Raw genomic sequence first — 17,326 nt, forward strand, 5'->3', positions numbered from 1 at the left:
GTGCGGTAGTTTGAGCAGTCTTTGACGCTGCCTTTCTTTGGGATTGGAATGAAAACTGACGCCCCTGATAATTCCCAAGACACATTTCCTGCCATTAGATGCTCTTGTGATACTAAATTGGTGCTGACATTTTTTTTCATGAACCCATGAAAACCCATTTGGCTTATGCTGTTCCTTTACCTAGAACCTCATTCCACCCCACCCTTCTATCATCATCTTCATCCTGCTAAATCCGACTTGTTCTTCAGTATTCATCTTAGGTGTCATCAGGTCCAGGGATCCTCCTCTTGACAAGATAGTTGTACTTCCTCCACAGCTCACCATATTCTTCTCTGTCACTGGATCCTATATGTGTGCCAGATTTTGTTGATTTCTTACCCAGAGTCATTGCTTCTCTTGTTTACTTGCTGGCAGAATTTGCCTCTTACAAAGGCTGAAAAAATGTGATAGTCTCTCCCAGCCTGCCTTGAAGCTAAGGTCTGGGATGTGATCCAGTCCTACTCAAAGGAGTGGATGGGAAATCTACTAAGGGATTCTTGGGGAAAACTTACCTCCCTGACAACAACGAAGTGATTCGGAGAACACCTTTATTTTTCATTTCTTCCACTGAATGTAAATAGTTCTATGAGGAATGATGTTGGGAGCAGCAGCAGCCATCTTGCAACTATGAGGAGAAAGTCAAAGAGAATCACAGGGAGGGTGAAGCACATCCCTGAAATCCCTGAGTTGCTGAACCAAACTGAGAACTTATCTTTCAGACTTTTTGATATGAGAGATATAATAATTACCACCTGTTGCCCAAGACACATTTTAGGGGTTATTCTGTGATTTGCATGTGAGTGCATTCTAAATGATTCACCATATTATGTTCACATTTCTATGGTGTTTTTCTCTTCTTTTATTCTGTAAGTTATTTGTGGGGAAGAATGACCTCATATTCTTATTTTTATCACTGATGTCTAACAGAGTAGGAACTCAGTAAATTAAAAAAAAATTATTGGCATATAAGTTGATTTACGATGCTGTGTTAATTTCTGCTGTACAACAAAGAGACTCAGTTACACACACACACACACACATATATATATATGCTTTTTCATCATGACTTATTGCAGGATATTGAATATAATTCCCTGCACATACAGTAGGACTTGTTGTCCATCCTATATATATTGGTTTGCATCTGGTAATCCCAAACTCCCTATGCTTCCCTCTATCAGCTCCCCCTTTGCTTTGGCAACCACAAGTCTGTTCTCTATGTCTGTGAGGCTGTTTCTGTTTCATTGGTATGTTAATCTGTGTCATATTTTAGATTCTGCACATGAGTGATATCATATGGTATTTGTCTTTCTCTGACTCACTTTGCTTAGTTTGATAATCTCTAGGTCCATCCACATGTGATGGTCAGTGAAATATTTATTTTTCCATAATTTTCCCACTAGGAGCTACAGTAAACAGTGTGTGCCAGACAGTGTCTGTCCCACGTAGGAGACAACCCCTCAGTGTTGGGAAGTGGAAATACATCAGTGAATCGTATATGGGTAATCCCCTGGGGATTTAAGGGAATGAAGGATCTGGTACAAGTATTGTGTCATCTCCTTGGAATTGACTAGCACTATTCACATTGTTTATTCAGGTCTTATGAAAGCTTACTGCAAAGTCTAGCACATATGTAGATGAAAGGTGTTTTGGGTGGAGAAGGGAAGGGTTGCTGGGTGTTTATAGACCCTTCCTCTATGCTGGGCCCCTCTCATCTTCTGTTGTCCCTAAGGCCCCTTTTCTGATCCTATCCCTGGAGCTCAGTGAGACAGAAATGATAGCTTTTTCCATAATCAAATCCATCAAATGACTTCACTTGATCCTTAGCTACTGCCTAAACTCTGTCACTAAAAGTTGGAGGTTGCCCTTAGCTCCTTGGAGGCTTATGAGATTCCATTGTTATGAAAATGTTCAGAACATTACATTAGCTTTGGCTAAAAATGGGGCAGCAAATAAAAAAAGGCCGAGTTACTTCAGAGAATCCATTTGGCAGCCTCATTTCTCTAAGTCCATACATTTAATTTTATGGTTTGTTACACAAATCAGTTGAATTCATTGAATCAGAGGGAGCCCTGTAAACTAAAAGATGAGACATTCCTTGGGCTGTTATATTCTTACTTATAAGGGAGAAGTCACTTTAGATTTCAACACTGACTCACCCAGAAGCCATTCTCCTTTTCTCATTTCCAGAGCCATGCTAACTTAAGTCCTAACAGCCTCAGATCTTCTCGGCTCCGAATTTTTAAGAGTGGAGTCAGATCTTCATGGAATCTGAGTCTCAGAGTTTGGAACTTCTGCAGCAGAAAAGCGCCTTATATAACAGTGTTGTTACAGTGGAGAGTTTGAGCCGAGGGTAAAGGTGGAGGCTGCTATGGCCTAGATCATTATTTCTAGATCATTAATGACTCCACTCAGAAGAAGCCCAGCATCTGAGTATGTGTGGGTGTATGCATTTTCTAAGGAGAGGAGGTAGATTATGTTTCCGTTTTTTTTTTTTTTTTTTTTCACGGCCACCAGTTTGCTACTATTTGATTTCAGAAGAGTAAATTTAAGCCTTCAGCCTAGATGAATGGCAACCCACGGCCAGCAAACTCCCTGCATCTTCAAACTCTTGGCTGAGTTCCTCTCAGCTTTCCCTGAATCCTGTCTTTTCTCCAAGGAAACAATATTCTTGAATCCCCTCAATTTGCCTGCTTTTCTTCTCCCATATGCCATGTAACTCAGGGTGGGAAGAGGCTTTTTGTTTTCTCTTCGATTAACAACACAACTTTGAGGTCTTTGCTTCCCTGGTGGCTCTGACAGTAAGGAATCTGCCTGCAGTGCAGGAGACCCGGGTTTGATCCCTGGGTCAGGAAGATCCCCTGGAGAAAAGAATGGCAACCCACTCCAATATTCTTACCTGGAGAATCCCATGGACAGAGGAGCCTGTCAGGCTAAAGCCCATGGGGTCTCAAAGAGTGGGGCACATTTCAGTTCAGTTCATTTCAGTTCAGCTGCTCAGTCATGTCCAACTCTTTGCAACCCCATGGACTGCAACACACCTGGCCTCCCTGTCTATCACTAACTCCCGGAGTCAAACTCATGTCCATTGAGTTGGTGATGCCATCCAACCATCTCATCCTCTGTTGTCCCCTTCTCCTCCCACCTTCAAACTTTCCCAGCATCAGGAGTTGGGCACAACGGAGAGACAAACACTTTCAGGTCTTAACATTGTTCTCTTCATGTAATAGCTCCTTTTCAGCCTATTCCTTCCCTCCACCCATCCACTGACCCATCCATCCATCCACCCACCCATCTAGTCAACAAATATTTATTGAGCACTTTCTATCTATTCCATCAGGAATTTTTCTAGGAGCTGAGGATACAGTAGTGAGCAAGCCGAGCATGTCCCTGGTGTCACAGAGATTACGACAGTAAAACAAAGAGGCACTAAACACGACGTCAGAAAGTGAAAGTGCCATGAAGAAAAACTGCAGTGGCCATGAGACTAGGCCTCCTGGATCTCCATCTGCTGGGTGTGTAAGTGACTGAGAGCTTCAGCAGCCGGATTCTGAAACCCAGTGCTGTGTTGTCTGGGACCCTGCTTCTCAGGTCTGCTCTCTGCCAATAGCTGAGCATGGCAGGACACCAAGACAGACACACGGCTCATTGATGCGGCGAAACTTTGGCTTGAATACTCTCTGAAGGTCTTGTGGAAAATTTCCTTTGAAGTCTATTATAGTCTAAGACCCTCCTCCTCCCCTCCTTATCTCCTTCTCCTCCTCCCTCATTTTCTCCCTCCCTCCTTCCCTTCGTTCTCCCTTCCTTTCCTTTCTCCTTCACTCAGGAGCAGACCTTCATGGCAGCTTTTCCAGTCCATCCCAGTTATCTCCCTTTACTTTCTTGTGTTTCCCCTGATAATGTTGCACAGTTCTTATCCCATCTTGGCATCTTTTTTTCCTAGAGGACCTGGACTAACACAAGACTAAAGCAGCCTGAAAGAAGACTTGGAGTGGGGGCTACTTTAGATAAGTGGCCAGAAAACACCCCTCCCCACCCCTCCCCACCCAAAAGGGGAATTTGTTTAGGGACTTGATTGGAGTGAGGGGATGATCCAGGCAGACACCTGGGGGAGGTGCACTTCAGGCAGAAGGAAGAAGGAAGAACACATGTGGAGACTTTGAGCCTTGGCTTTCAAAGGGCTCCCTTAAAACTGCTGAGGGGTGGGGAGCAAGATCAGGCGGATCTCTGGGTTCCCTCCAGACTCACTCTCATTTCGGGTAGCTCTGCCTTTATCTGCTTTGCATATTTGGCTTCTTTAGAGGAACTTTAGATGAACAAAGAGTTCCAGGTTTAAAATATAAATATTCTGAGAACCACTCTTCTGCATGGGCTGTGTGATCTCTGCCCTGTTTTATGGCTCTATCAGCCTGTTGGCCATGGGAGGTGGAAGAAATTGCCCCTATTTGGAAGCCTAATTGTTCCACAGAGATACTGGATTAGTGCGAGCTAGGTGTAGATAAGGGGAATCAGAGTAAGTGATTAAAGGACTTGGTGCATGGAGTCTGAGGGAGAGAGCAGGGCTTGAAAACGTGGGAGAATTTCATGCTAAGCTCTGAAGCCCTATGATTGGATGGCAGCCGGAGGGAACTGGCGTATATCAAGTCCACAGAAGTGGACAAAGGACAGCTGGGAGGGGGTGGGAGTTAAAGGGTTGTCCTCCATGTGCAGTGGTGTTCAGAGGAACAGTGGACAATAACAGCTGTGCTCAAGAACTCTGACTTCAAAGTGTAAAACATTAATATTGCCCAGAGGGGAGGTGACAGAATTTACCTGTTGCCAGAAGAGTTGATAACTGAATTTATAAAAATTTCTTGGCACTTTTTTTAGTGTTAAAACTTTGTATTTTTTCTCCCCTGAGTTTTCAGAAGGAAAAGAATCTGGCAGCCATAATGCAAAGACTGAGCTGGGTGTAAGAGGCATTTTCCCCCTCCATTCCTGTTTTTTAAAAGTTGTATAGTTAATTTACAATGTTCTGTTAGTTTCAAGTGTATGGCAAAGTGATTTATATATGTGTGTGTATATACAATATATTTACTTTTTCAGATTCTTTTCCATTATGTTAGTGTTAGTTGCTCAGTCGTGTCTAATTCTTTGTGATCCCATGGACTGTAGTCTGCCAGGCTCCTCTGTTCAAGTTCTCCAGGCAAGAATATTGGAGTGGGTTGCCATGCCCTTCTCCAGGGGATCTTCCTGAGCCAGGGATTGAAGCTGGGTCTCCCACACTGCAGGCGGATTCTTTTACTGTCTGAGCCACCAGGGAAGCTCATCTCAGGTTATTACAAAATATTGAGTATAGTTTCCTGAGCTATAGAGTAGGTCCTTGGTGTTCACATATTTTAATGTATCAGATCAGATCAGTCGTATAGTAATGTATATATGTTAATCCCAAACTCCTAATTCATCTCCCCTCTTCCCACCCTCCACTATCTCTTTGGTAACCATAAGTTTGTTTTCTCTGTCCTTGAGTCTGTTTCTGCTTTATGAATAAGTTCATTTTAATCATTTTGTAAAACTCCACATACAAGTTATATTATGATATTTGTCTTTCTGTCTGACTCTTCACTTAATATGATAATCTCTAGGACCATCCGTGTTGCTGCAAATGGCATTATTTCATTCTTTTTTATGGCTGAGTAATATTTCATTGTATATACACCACATCTTATTTATCCATTCACCTGTCAATAGACATTCAGGTTGCTTCCATGTCTGACTATTGTCAATAGTGCTGCAAAGAACACTGGGGTGGGTGCATGTATCCTTTTGAATTGGAGATTTCTTCAGATATATGCCCAGGAATAGGATAGCAGGATCATATGGTGACTCTACTTTTAGTTTTTTAAGGAAACTCCACACCGTTTTCCATAGTGGAATTACCAATTTACATTTCCATCAATAGTGCAGGAGGATTCCTTTGTCTCCACACTCTCTCCAACATTTATTATTTGTAGGCGGCTCGACCCCCTGAGAACTTCTGCTGTGAGAATTACATGCCAATTTCTTGGGGTTCCTTCAGCCCGTGCTCCAGGATAAAATGCATGGGGCAGACCTGAGCTTGACCCACAGCTTGAAGCTGAACTATGACAGCTGTCCCTCAAAGCCATGAGCAACAGAGAAATGCTTAATGTGTTTGCCTCCCAGATCTGTAATTGCTCATTAGGCAGCATCACTGTAGTGCGTGCATGCATGCTCAGTCATGTCCAGCTCTTTGCCACCCCAGGGATTGTAGCCCACCAGGCTCCTCTGTCCATGCTATTTCCCAGGCAAGAATACTGGAGTGGGTTGCCATTTTCTCCTCCAGGGAATCTTCCTGACCCAGGGAAGTGGTATTCTTACTGCCTGACCCATTGTAGTAAGAGCCTACTAATACACCTGGTAATTAGATTCCTCTGTATCTTCTCACACTGTGAGTGCTAGACAGGGGGGTGTGGCCAAGCCTACCTGTTGGTATACCAGATGGCTTTGGAGATAGTGGGAGGGAAACGCTTCACACCAAATAAAGATATGTGGCTTACAGGATGTGAAAGCTGGCTCTCAGTGAATGCCAGGGTTGGTTTGGCATTCTGAACCTCTGAAATACTGATTTTTGGGGTGTGTGTGTGTGTGTGTGTGTGTGTGTGGGTGTGTGTGTGGCTGTTCTGTGCATAGAAGTTTAGAAGCATTCCTACCTACTAGATGCTGGTGGCACATTGTCCCCTAACCTGTGACAATCAAATACATCTAAAGATACTGCCAAATATCTCTTGGGTGGCAAAAACACTCCCAGCTGGGAACCACTGATTTAGCTGACCTGGCTTCAGTTTTTCTGTTGAAATCAGCACAGAAAATGACAACGAATGATAACATTTATCAAGCAATTAGCCCTCCAGACATAAGCACTTTCAGGAATTAATCTAATTTTTCTGTTGTTCAGTCACTCAATTCTGTCCAACTCTTTGTGACCCCATGGACTGCAGCACACCAGGCTTACCTGTCCTTCACTATCTCCTGGAGTCTGCTGAAACTCATGTCCATTGAGTCAATGATGCCATCGAACCATCTCATCTTCTGTCACTCCTCCTGCCCTCCATCTTTCCCAGCATCAGGGTCTTTTCCGATGAGTTGGCTCAGTTGGCCAAAGCATTGGAGCTTCAGCTTCAGCATCAGTCCTTTCAGTGAATATTCAGGGTTGATTTCCTTTAGGGTTGACTGGTTTGGTCTCCTTGTTGTCCAGTCTTCTCCAGCACCACAGTTCGAAAGCATCAGTTCTTTGGAGCTAAGCCTTTTTTATGGTCTAACTCACAGCCATATGTGATTATTGGACCTTTGTCCATAGCAAAGTGATGTCTCTGCTTTTAGAAAGAGTTTTAGTTAGCTAAGGCTTCCATCGTAAATTACCACAGACTAGGTGACTTACACAAGAAAATCAGATTGTAGAAAACTATCTCACAGTCCTGGAGGCTGGAAGTCTGAGATCATGGTGTCCTCAGGGTTAGTTTCTTCTCAGACCTCTCCCCTTGGTGTGGAGATGGCATCTCCTCAGATGGTCCTTCCTCTTCGTGTGTCTGTATCTTAAGCTTCTCTTCTTATATGAAGTTTGGTCTTATGGGATGAGGACCAACTCGAATGATTTAAACTTCATTACCTCTTCAAAAACCAATGCTCTCTAAATGCAGTCATATTCTGAGGCACAGAGTGTTAAGATTCAACATGAATTTCGGGGGTCACAGTACAGAGAAAGTTTACAAATGAGGACACTCGGCACAGAGGGCAAGTAACACTTGCTTGAGGAACACCTTTAGAATGTGGGGGAGGCAAGGCTGACCTGTCTAACTCCAGAATCTGTGCTATGGACCACACTTTCCCAAGAAATATTGCTTCCCCAAGAAATCAATCCTGTGAGGGACTTAGGAAGGTAAGCACTACACGCAAGTGTTATGCAATGAGTTTCTCTCTCTCTCTTTCTCTGTTTTATAGTGGATTTCTTCAAGAGTGATGCTCACTCTCCTTACATACCTGTGCATGGGAAGACCTCCCCAAGAGTAGCTGAGAAAAGCGATTCAGATTGTAGAAAACTTATCAGCCACTGCAGGGCTGGTCTGGGCAACTCAATTCACTTACTAAAAATATGTTTCTAGACCTCTTCGATAGGAGAGAAAAAGCCTTGGAAACTTCTACCCATTAATCTAGCAGTTCCATTCCTTGGAATTTATCCTTAGGAAGGAATCAGATATGTGTATAAAGATTTATGCATAGTATATTTGATTTTAGCATGATTTGCAAGAGCAAACATTGGATAGATATTGGATAAATAAATGACGGTGTGTCCATATGGTGCAATGTTCAACTTGGAGATGAAAATTTTCTTCCAAGGGAAAAACTTCATCTTATATTATTCTTTGAGGAAAAAAAAAAAGATTGGAATGCCACAGGGAGCATGATTCTGACTTCTGAAAGTGTCTCTATCACAGTGGACGAGAAGACACCTGTAGGATGCAGTGGAAATGAATGGTATCCTTGCTCTCCTGCTGTCCTAGCAAATTTTCTGTAGGTTTTATCTTGCTCCTTGATAAAACTGGACTTCTTTTGTCACTCTTATCTACAAAACAGTCATCCAGTTACTTTTTCCACAAAAACCCAGACTCCATTTAGTAATTAATAGGTCCACTCCAGTGTAAGGACTCGACACCTCCAATCTTCATTGAGAATGACAATGTCTTCCTTCTCCAGCTCGGCTGGCTCCCGGGGTGAGTGAGAAGGGGTGGGGGCTGCTGTGTCTCTTTTTCTGCACTTGGTATTTCTGTTTCCCTCTCATCTTCCCTGAGCCTCTGCTTCCTCCAAAACTGGGAAGGGAGAGAGAGGAACAAGGTTCTCAGATGCTTAGTTATGTCCGATTCTTTGCGACCCTCTGGACTGTAGCCCGCCAGCCTCCTCTGTCCATGGGATTCTCCAGGCAAGAATACTGGAGGGGGTTGCTATTTCCTCCTCCAGGGGATCTTCCCACCCAGGGATCAAACCCGGGGTCTCCTGCACTGCAGGCAGACTCTTTACCATCTGATCCATCAGGGAAGCCCAGAGAGAAGCAAAGGGGCAGGAAAAGATTTACTGGTCTGGTGCTGTTCTAGCCCTCCAGGTCTGACAGTAGACTGATCTTCTCAAATGTTCCTTCCTGGGTTCTTTGCAACCAGCCCTTCCCTCTTCCTGGTGGGCACCTGCAGCTTGCTTGACCGCGCACCATGTGTCTTCTGCTGGCTCCTGCGCAACTTCTTCACCCCAGCATCTGGCAACACATCTCCTGGAGGCCAGGTTCTGGTTCAGAGGAAACTCTCCCATATCCCCTTGGCAACTTGGGGAGAGTGGGCCACCTTCCACAAAACCGCTCCTCACTCCACCCCCAGAGCAGCTGGCTGGCCAGGGCCCTCAGTGTTCCCAGGGCGAGTCAGACACCAGTGTACGAGCCTCCTGTGTACTTGCATTCAGCCGGCTTCCAAGAAGTCACCTTAGGCCCTTTGTCTCGGCTTCAGTGAGACGTCGGAGCCCCTTCCCCACAGGGAGCATGGACATATGGACTTGACGGCTGTCTCCAAAAAACCCCTTCGCTTGGTTTTCTTCTTTTTAAAGAATATTTATGTATTTATTTGGCTGTATTGGGTTTTAGTTGCAGCACGTGGGATCTTTGCTGCGTCACGGGAGATCTTTCATTGCAGCGCATAGATTCTCTGGTTGTGGTGCAAGGGCTTAGTTGCTCTGTGGCATGCAGGATCTTAGTTCCCCGACCAGGGATCGAAACCACATCCCCTGTATCGCAAGGCAGATTCTTAACCACTGGACCACCAGGAAAGTCCCTTACCCTTCACTTTGAAATGGTAAACAGCCAGCTCTTGTTCTCTTGGGGTATGAGCTGATACAGAAACAGAAAGAATACATTTTTAACATCCTGTTTTGCATACAATAAAGAAAAGGTGGCATGCACACCTGTGTTGCAGAGGCATCTGGGGGAGAGAAGAAGATGGGGGTCTGGCTAGAATAATCTTCAGGGTCCTTCTAATTCAGAGATCGCATGGCAGGCTGACAGGGAACAAGACAAAGTATCAAACAAACTCCCTGTCCTGTTGGAGGGACCAGGTTCCCACAAAGCATCCCAGTCGTAAACTATTGCACACGTTCTTGAGAGTGATAAATCAGTAACAAGTGTAAATAACCAAGCGTTAAAGCTCAGAACAAACTTTACATTTCAGTATAGAGAAGAGTTAGTCCACTGCTGCAGAAATACTTGCTTCTTTCTTCTTGAGAAGAGTGTATAAACTAAACGGAAAAGGAAGGTGCACTCCTTTTAGCCTCCATGGCCTCTCCGCCCAGGATCCCAGTTTCCTTGTTCCCCTAAATGCCAACCTGCTAGGATCCCACCCTTCCCGATTCCTGCAGCTGGAGGTGCACTTGGCCTCTCTCATCCCCACTGCCTTTGATTTACGTGCTTGTTTTGCTCTCGCACATGGACGGAGACATGGGCAAATGATTACTGCTGTGATTGTTGTTATTTGCATTTCCAAGGCTGGTGGCTCAGACGGTAAAGAATCTGCCTGCAATGCAGGAAACCCAAGTTCGATCCCTGGGTTGGGAAGATCCCCTGGAAAAGGGAATGGCAACCCACTCCAGTATTCTTGCCTGGAGAATTCCATGGACAGACCCAGGGGTTGCAAAGAGTCGAACACGACTGAGAGACTATTGCTTTCTGTTTACTTTCTTTCTGAGTCAGGATGAGAGCTGGGTTTCTGGGTTTTGATTACCAGACTCTCCGCACCCCTTCCTCCCTGGTCTCCCAGGGACTTTTCAGGCACCAGGAGCCCCTGAAAGCACTTTGCTGGATATTTTGATCCTGCTGGCATTTGTGATGGGTCCTTGTGCCCAAATCCATCTTGTGTGTTTCCAACTTGGAGTCTCCTGGAAGGGGTGCTCCCCAGGGATAAGAGCGGCCACCGAAAGCTGAACTCCCAGCATTGGTCCTGCTGGTTGGGGGGCAGGGGCTGGCACTCCTCTTCCTGCAGCCCTCCCTTCCATGTATCTTTAATGAGCCTTTGGCCTGAGTTTCAAGCAGACCTGGGCTTGGGTGCTGGGCATGGAAATGAAGTCCTGAGTTAGCTCTCGGAGAAAAGTCAAGGCCTGGCCTCGGGCCTGATTGGAGCCCCACTTCTCTGCCAACACTGCGTAGAGAAAAGAACAGTTGTACTGAATAACTACATTCTTAAGCAGAATCTGTTCAAAGCGTCTTATTTTACAAGATGGAAGCCAAGCCTTGGCAGGGGCAATGATGCCCAAGTTCATGCATCTGGTTTGGTAGAGTCACCTCATAGGCCAGCTGGAGAGAGGCCTTAATCTCCTCCAGCTTTGCCCCAGAGCCATCTTATCTGGGGGGAGGGGGTTCCCTGCTCCCCCTGGGGCTGAGTCAGAGGCTCCTGCATGTACCACGGCTCTTATGCTTGACTGTGGAAACCCTCCCTCCAAAGCCATGTGCTCCTAAAAGCCCAGAACCGTGCATTTATCGTCCCTGGGTCTCCAGGAGAGGGTCCACTGAGGGCCTGCAGGGATCCCATTGATGGCGTGGGAGACGGGGTGGGGTTGGGAGGGTCCTGGCATGGGTTGGCTTTCCCTCAGGATGTCAGACCCAGTTCCACCTGGCATTCCATCCTTCTGCCTCCTTCCAGCACTGCGGGCCTCGGAAAGCTGTGTGATTTCTTTGCAGAACACCACCTTGTTCATACCAGGTGGAATTTCCGGCCAGTTTTCAACGCAAAGGAAAACTGTAGTGACTTCCCTGATGGTCCAGTGGTTAAAACACTGTGCTTCCAAAGCAGGCAGAGTGGGTTTGATCCCTGGTTGGGGAACTAAGATCCCACATGCCACTCAGTACAGCCAACCACTCTCCAAAACAAACAAATAAACTGGAAGAGGGTCTAGAAAAGTGCTGTTTGCTAAAAAATACAGCTGACCCTTGAACAGCATGGGGGACTAGGGGCCTCAACCCTTGAAGCAGTGGGAAATTTGAGTGTAATTTATGATTGGCCCTCCAAATCCATGCTTCCTCTGTATCTGTGGTTCCACCTCTGCAGATTCTACCAGCCAAAGACTGTGTAACACGGCAGTATTTACTGTTTAAAAATAAGCATATAAATGACCTGTGCTGTTCATCCTGTGTTGTTCAAGGGTCAACTCTTGGGTGAAAAAAGAAACAGGTAAAATTAACTTTAGTAATATAGTTTAGCCCAAGATATCCTAAATAGCATTTTCACATGTAATCATATGAACCACTATGAATGTGACAGTTTTGTGTTCTTTTTGTTCTATGCGCTCAAAATCTGTTACCCACAGCGCATCTCATCTGGACTCTTAAATTTTCATTAAAAATACTTGATATGTATTTTGATTTGATAAAATTTACAGTTGAAAAAACATTCATCTGCCCACATTGTTCCAGGCATAAAGTTTTCCAATAACTCAATTGTTTTTAAATCTAGCTGAATTAAAACATTCAACTACTCATCACACTAGTCACTTTTCAAGGGCTCTGTAGCCACACCCGGGCTTTGGAAAGCATTGCGGAGCTTAGGGAATTCGTGACTGAGTCAGAGAAGAAAGCCCAAGGGCTCTAGGGGGTGGTGGCAGCTTCATCCATCATTTCTGTGTCCAAATATGCATTTCATTTTTTCTCAAGACATCAGGGGCTGAAGGCAGGTGGCAGTCATGATGGGAGATGTGCTTTCGGGTGCCCGCTCCTAATTCAGTCTTCATTTTGCTACATTTTCAGCAGAGATGGAGTTGGAACAGTGCTGCCACTGCTGTGGGACACGGAAGATTGAAACTCTGGGGAGAGTCTTTTAGGTCTATGAACCCTGGAGAATCGCGGGAGGCTGGGAAGGTCTCTGGAACTGATGGAGGGAACAGCTGCTCCCCCTACTGGGAGGCAGAGGAACAGCAGTCCTGCCCGGGTGGAGTGAGGAAGGGAGCTCAGGGCTGACTCAGCTGGGTTTTTTCTAGATTCACCCTTTGTGTGCAGGAGGCAGTTCTGAGTCTGGTGGAGTGTTGTGGGCAGGGCCCAAGGAAAGGCTGCCTCCTTTTTGGGTTTCCAAGTCTCAGAACACTGAGGCTCTTGACTTTGGAAGCATAGGAACATTATTAGTGCAGAAACAAATCTTAGAAAGGGGTGGGTAAGATTATTTAATAAAGCTCTGTAGTTTTCAAACTCAAAACAAAAATTGTTTGTTTTCCTCTAGACTTAGCCACGAACTATTAATCCACAATCATGTGCAGAAAGACCTCATATGTGAAATATACTTTTTCAAAAATGATGTATCAAATCCCTTCAATACCTTTAGCTTCTAAGATGTTTATAAGCTAAAGGTAGTCATGTAAACGGGCTTCCCCAGTGGCTCAGCAATAAAGAATTCACCTGCAATACAGGAGATGCAGAAGATGTGCGTTTGATCCCTGGGTGGGGAAGATCCCCTCGAGGAGGGCATAACAACCTACTCCAGCATTCTTGCCTGGAGAATCCCATGGACAGAGGAGCCTCATGGGCTACACTCTATAGAGTCAGATTGCAAAGAGTCAGATATGATTGAAAAGATTTAGCATGCCTGCAATAATGTAAAAAAAAAAAAAAATCTAATTGTACCAAAGGTTATACAATGGAAACCACAAGTCTAATCTTCTCTTGAGACTCTTTCTCAAATTCTCAAAGCACAGATTATAGTAGCTGCTCAATGAATGTTAGTTTGCTACTGATGAATGTTGAAGATGGACCAGAAAACTAACAATGACAAAAGCAGTGTGGCTAAATCATGGACCAACTGTGCAGTGTGTGAGGGATGGGACCAGAGAGTCGTAGACAGGGGTGTGGCATCCAGGTTCAGCAAGATTGGCTTTGAATTTGATAATTTAAAAAGCTTAATCCAGACACTTCCCGAATGGCTCAGAGGTAAAGAACCCGCCTGCCAATGTGGGAGATGCAGGAGAGTCAGGTTCGATCCCTGGGTAGGGAAGATCCCCTGGAGGAGAAAATGGCAACCCACTCCAGTATTCTTGCTGGAGAATGCCTTGGACATAGGAGTCTCGTGGGCTACAGTCCACTGGGTCACAAAGAGTTGGACATGATTGAGCGACTGATCAGGCGCACACAATCCAGATCCTTTACCAAACATTTAGAGAAGACACACAGTTATTTTGGGAGGTTCTGGAAGCAGAGAACCCAGGGGTGTGGAGCAGACAGGGACACTGATTTTCAGATGAAGGGCACGTGGGGTGTTATGGCTGGAGGTGGGTGTGACAGACTTGACCCCAGAAAATGAAGCTTTAAACTGGGTTCTCTCCTTTGCAGAAGGTTTAAGAGACTTTGGGCCAGTTCAGTGGATGTCCAGGTTAGTGGGTGAGTATTAGAAGGGACTATAAAATTTATTATTTTTTGTTTCAGTAGCATTGATTTATAACATGAAATAGGTTTCATATGTACAACATTATATTTCTACTTCTGTGTACACTAGAGTGTGCTCATTCCCCCAAATTTAGCTTTCATCTGTCATCACATAGTGGATCCTCTTTACACATTTGGCCTTCCCCCTCCCTTTCCTATCTGGTAACTACTACTCTGTCTTCTGCATTTACATGTTTCTTCTCATTTAGTTTGGTTTATTAGTTTATTTTGTTATTGTTGTTAGTTTTTTATATTCTATGTAGGAGTGAAATCATACACTATTTGTCTTTCTCTGTCTGACTTACTTTAGTAAGCCTAATACCCTCACTCAGATTCCTTCCATGTTGTTACAAATGACAAGATTTCACCTTTTTGATGACTGAGTAATATTCCATTGTATGCATGTATATACCACATCTTCTTCATTCATCTTTTGATGGGCACTTAGTTGCTTCTGTATTTTGGTTATTGTAGATAACACTCTGATGAGCATAGGTACGAATGTATCTCTTTGAATTAGTGTTTTTGCATACTTTGGATATCTACTGTCCAAAGTACATATATACTTTGGATATTTGCATCTTGGGGAAGAAAGAAGGATAAACCCCTGGTGGATAATGTAATGTGGAGCATGATGCTAGCTGATGGCAAATTTCCTTGGGGGTCAAATGCGAGGTCAGCAAAGTACCATCCTGCCCGAAGGCTAACTCCAGCCCACTATCCATTTTGGTAAATAAAATTGGGTGGGAGGACAACATGGCTTGCTTGTTTGTTTCTGTGCTGTCCATGGCTGATTTTGCCCCCTAATGGCAGAGTTGGGAAGTTGGTATCCAGAGAGACCAGATGATCCTCAAAGCCTAAACTATTTACTATTCAGCATTTAAAAGGAAAAGTTTGTGAAACCTTGGGTTTAAAAGAAGGAACAGTTATTTTCAATAAAAAGGTCATGTTGGAGTGGCTTCTGGGCGTAAGGAAGAGAAGAAAGGGAATTCCAGGCCCAGACAACAGCCTGGATAAAGGCGCAGTAGCCTGATACCAGAATGGAGGAGCTGGTCAGGCTGGGAGACTTGGATTTCAAGCAGTACATCACCACCTCTGAGCTGAAAGGAACTGGATCCATTTCCCACACCTTGTAAGGTGACAGAGAGAGACAGGGACGGAGGGAGACAGAGAGAATGAGTGAACTGATGTCTGTAAATGCTTTGAAAATATATGAGAAAAACAGCCAATAATGAAGACATTATTTCCATTGTATTGTTAAATGAGTGCTAATTTTCCTTTTCTTTCCATTTTCTTCCCAGCCCTGGCTGCCAATTTCTTCTTTCCTGTTGCTCTGCCTAGAAAAACAAAACAGAAAACAAAAACCCCCCAGGCATACCACCACAAACCACAGAAGTGTTTACTTCAAGAAATGTATTTTTGTTCTTTTTCAGATAGGTTCACAAGATCCAAATAAGTCCAAATAGGTTTCACAAGGTCCAGAATTTAAAAGATTTAAAGGGTGTAATAAATGCCTCCCTTCCAGTCTGCTCAGCTCCCTGTTCTCCACCCTGAAGGCCCCTAATAGGATCAGTTTCATATTTTTTTCCTGAGATATTTTAGGCAGGTGCAAATATTTACACGTGTATTATTTTTTGTTCCTTTTAACACAAGTGACTATCTCCTATATATACTGTTTTACGCTTTGATTCCCCACCCCGCCCCCTTACTAATGCCTGGCAGGCAACATACAGTTTGTGGGGTCTCAAAGAATCAGACATGTCTGAAGCAACTTAGCAATGCTTTTTGGAAGGTGTTTCACATCAGAATGGGGCTTCCCAGGTGGCTCAGTGGTAAAAAATCCACCTGTCTATGCAGGAGCTGCAGGAGATGTGGGTTTGATTCCTGGGTGGGGAACATCCCCTGGAGTGAAAAATGGCAACCCACTCCAGTATGCTTGCCTGGAGAATCCCATGGAGCCTGGCAGGCTACAGCCCATGGGGTCAAAAGCAGTCAAACACGACTGAGCACACACACACAAATCACATCAGAAATACAGAATCCTTAATCTCTTTTATTGCTGTGCAGTGTCCCATCATGTAGATGTACCAGATTATACTTCAGCATTTTAGTGGTAAATAGGGATGGCTGTTGTTTCCCCTCTTTCCTGCCAGCAACAAGCCCAGGGTAGCATTGCTGGATTCAGGGGTGGGGCCAATAGCAGTGACTAGGTAAAAGTTGACGGTGCTGATGGCCTTTTAATTATTTGGCTGCTCCTGGTCTTCGTTGCATCACCTGGGCTCTTCGGTCTTCCATGTGGCATACAGGATCTTTAGCTGCAGCATTCGAACTCGTAGTTGCAGTGCCAGGGATTGAACCTGGGCCGCCTGCATTGGGAGCTTGAAGTCTTAGCCACTGGACCACCAGGGAAGTCCCCACGGTGCTGACGGCTTTAGACACAGCTGGTCTTTAGTAGCTAGATTCTAGCAATCATGCTGGCAGGAGCTGCCGGCCTGCCTGGGCTGTCTGCAGAATTAACCCTGTCCCAGGGATGCCGTAACCCAGGCTGCGGTGGGAAAAGCGCCCATTACAACTGGAGACTGAAGGTGGGCTTGTCCTGATGGAGTGGGATCCGGTGGTAACAGTGGCGTTTGGCAGGTGTATGGGTCATGGCTTTTTTCTTGAAAGTTGCAAACATCTACCTCAAACTGGCTTGAGCCAAAAAGGAGGATTTGTGGATCTATATAGCCCAGCAAGGCAATTTAGGAGTCGTGACAGACACCACCTACTGCTTTCCCAGTAGGCATTCCTTTTGTCTTCTCA

This window comes from Bubalus kerabau, chromosome 14, assembly GCF_029407905.1.
Source record: "Bubalus kerabau isolate K-KA32 ecotype Philippines breed swamp buffalo chromosome 14, PCC_UOA_SB_1v2, whole genome shotgun sequence".
In the NCBI taxonomy this organism is placed as follows: Eukaryota; Metazoa; Chordata; class Mammalia; order Artiodactyla; family Bovidae; genus Bubalus; species Bubalus kerabau.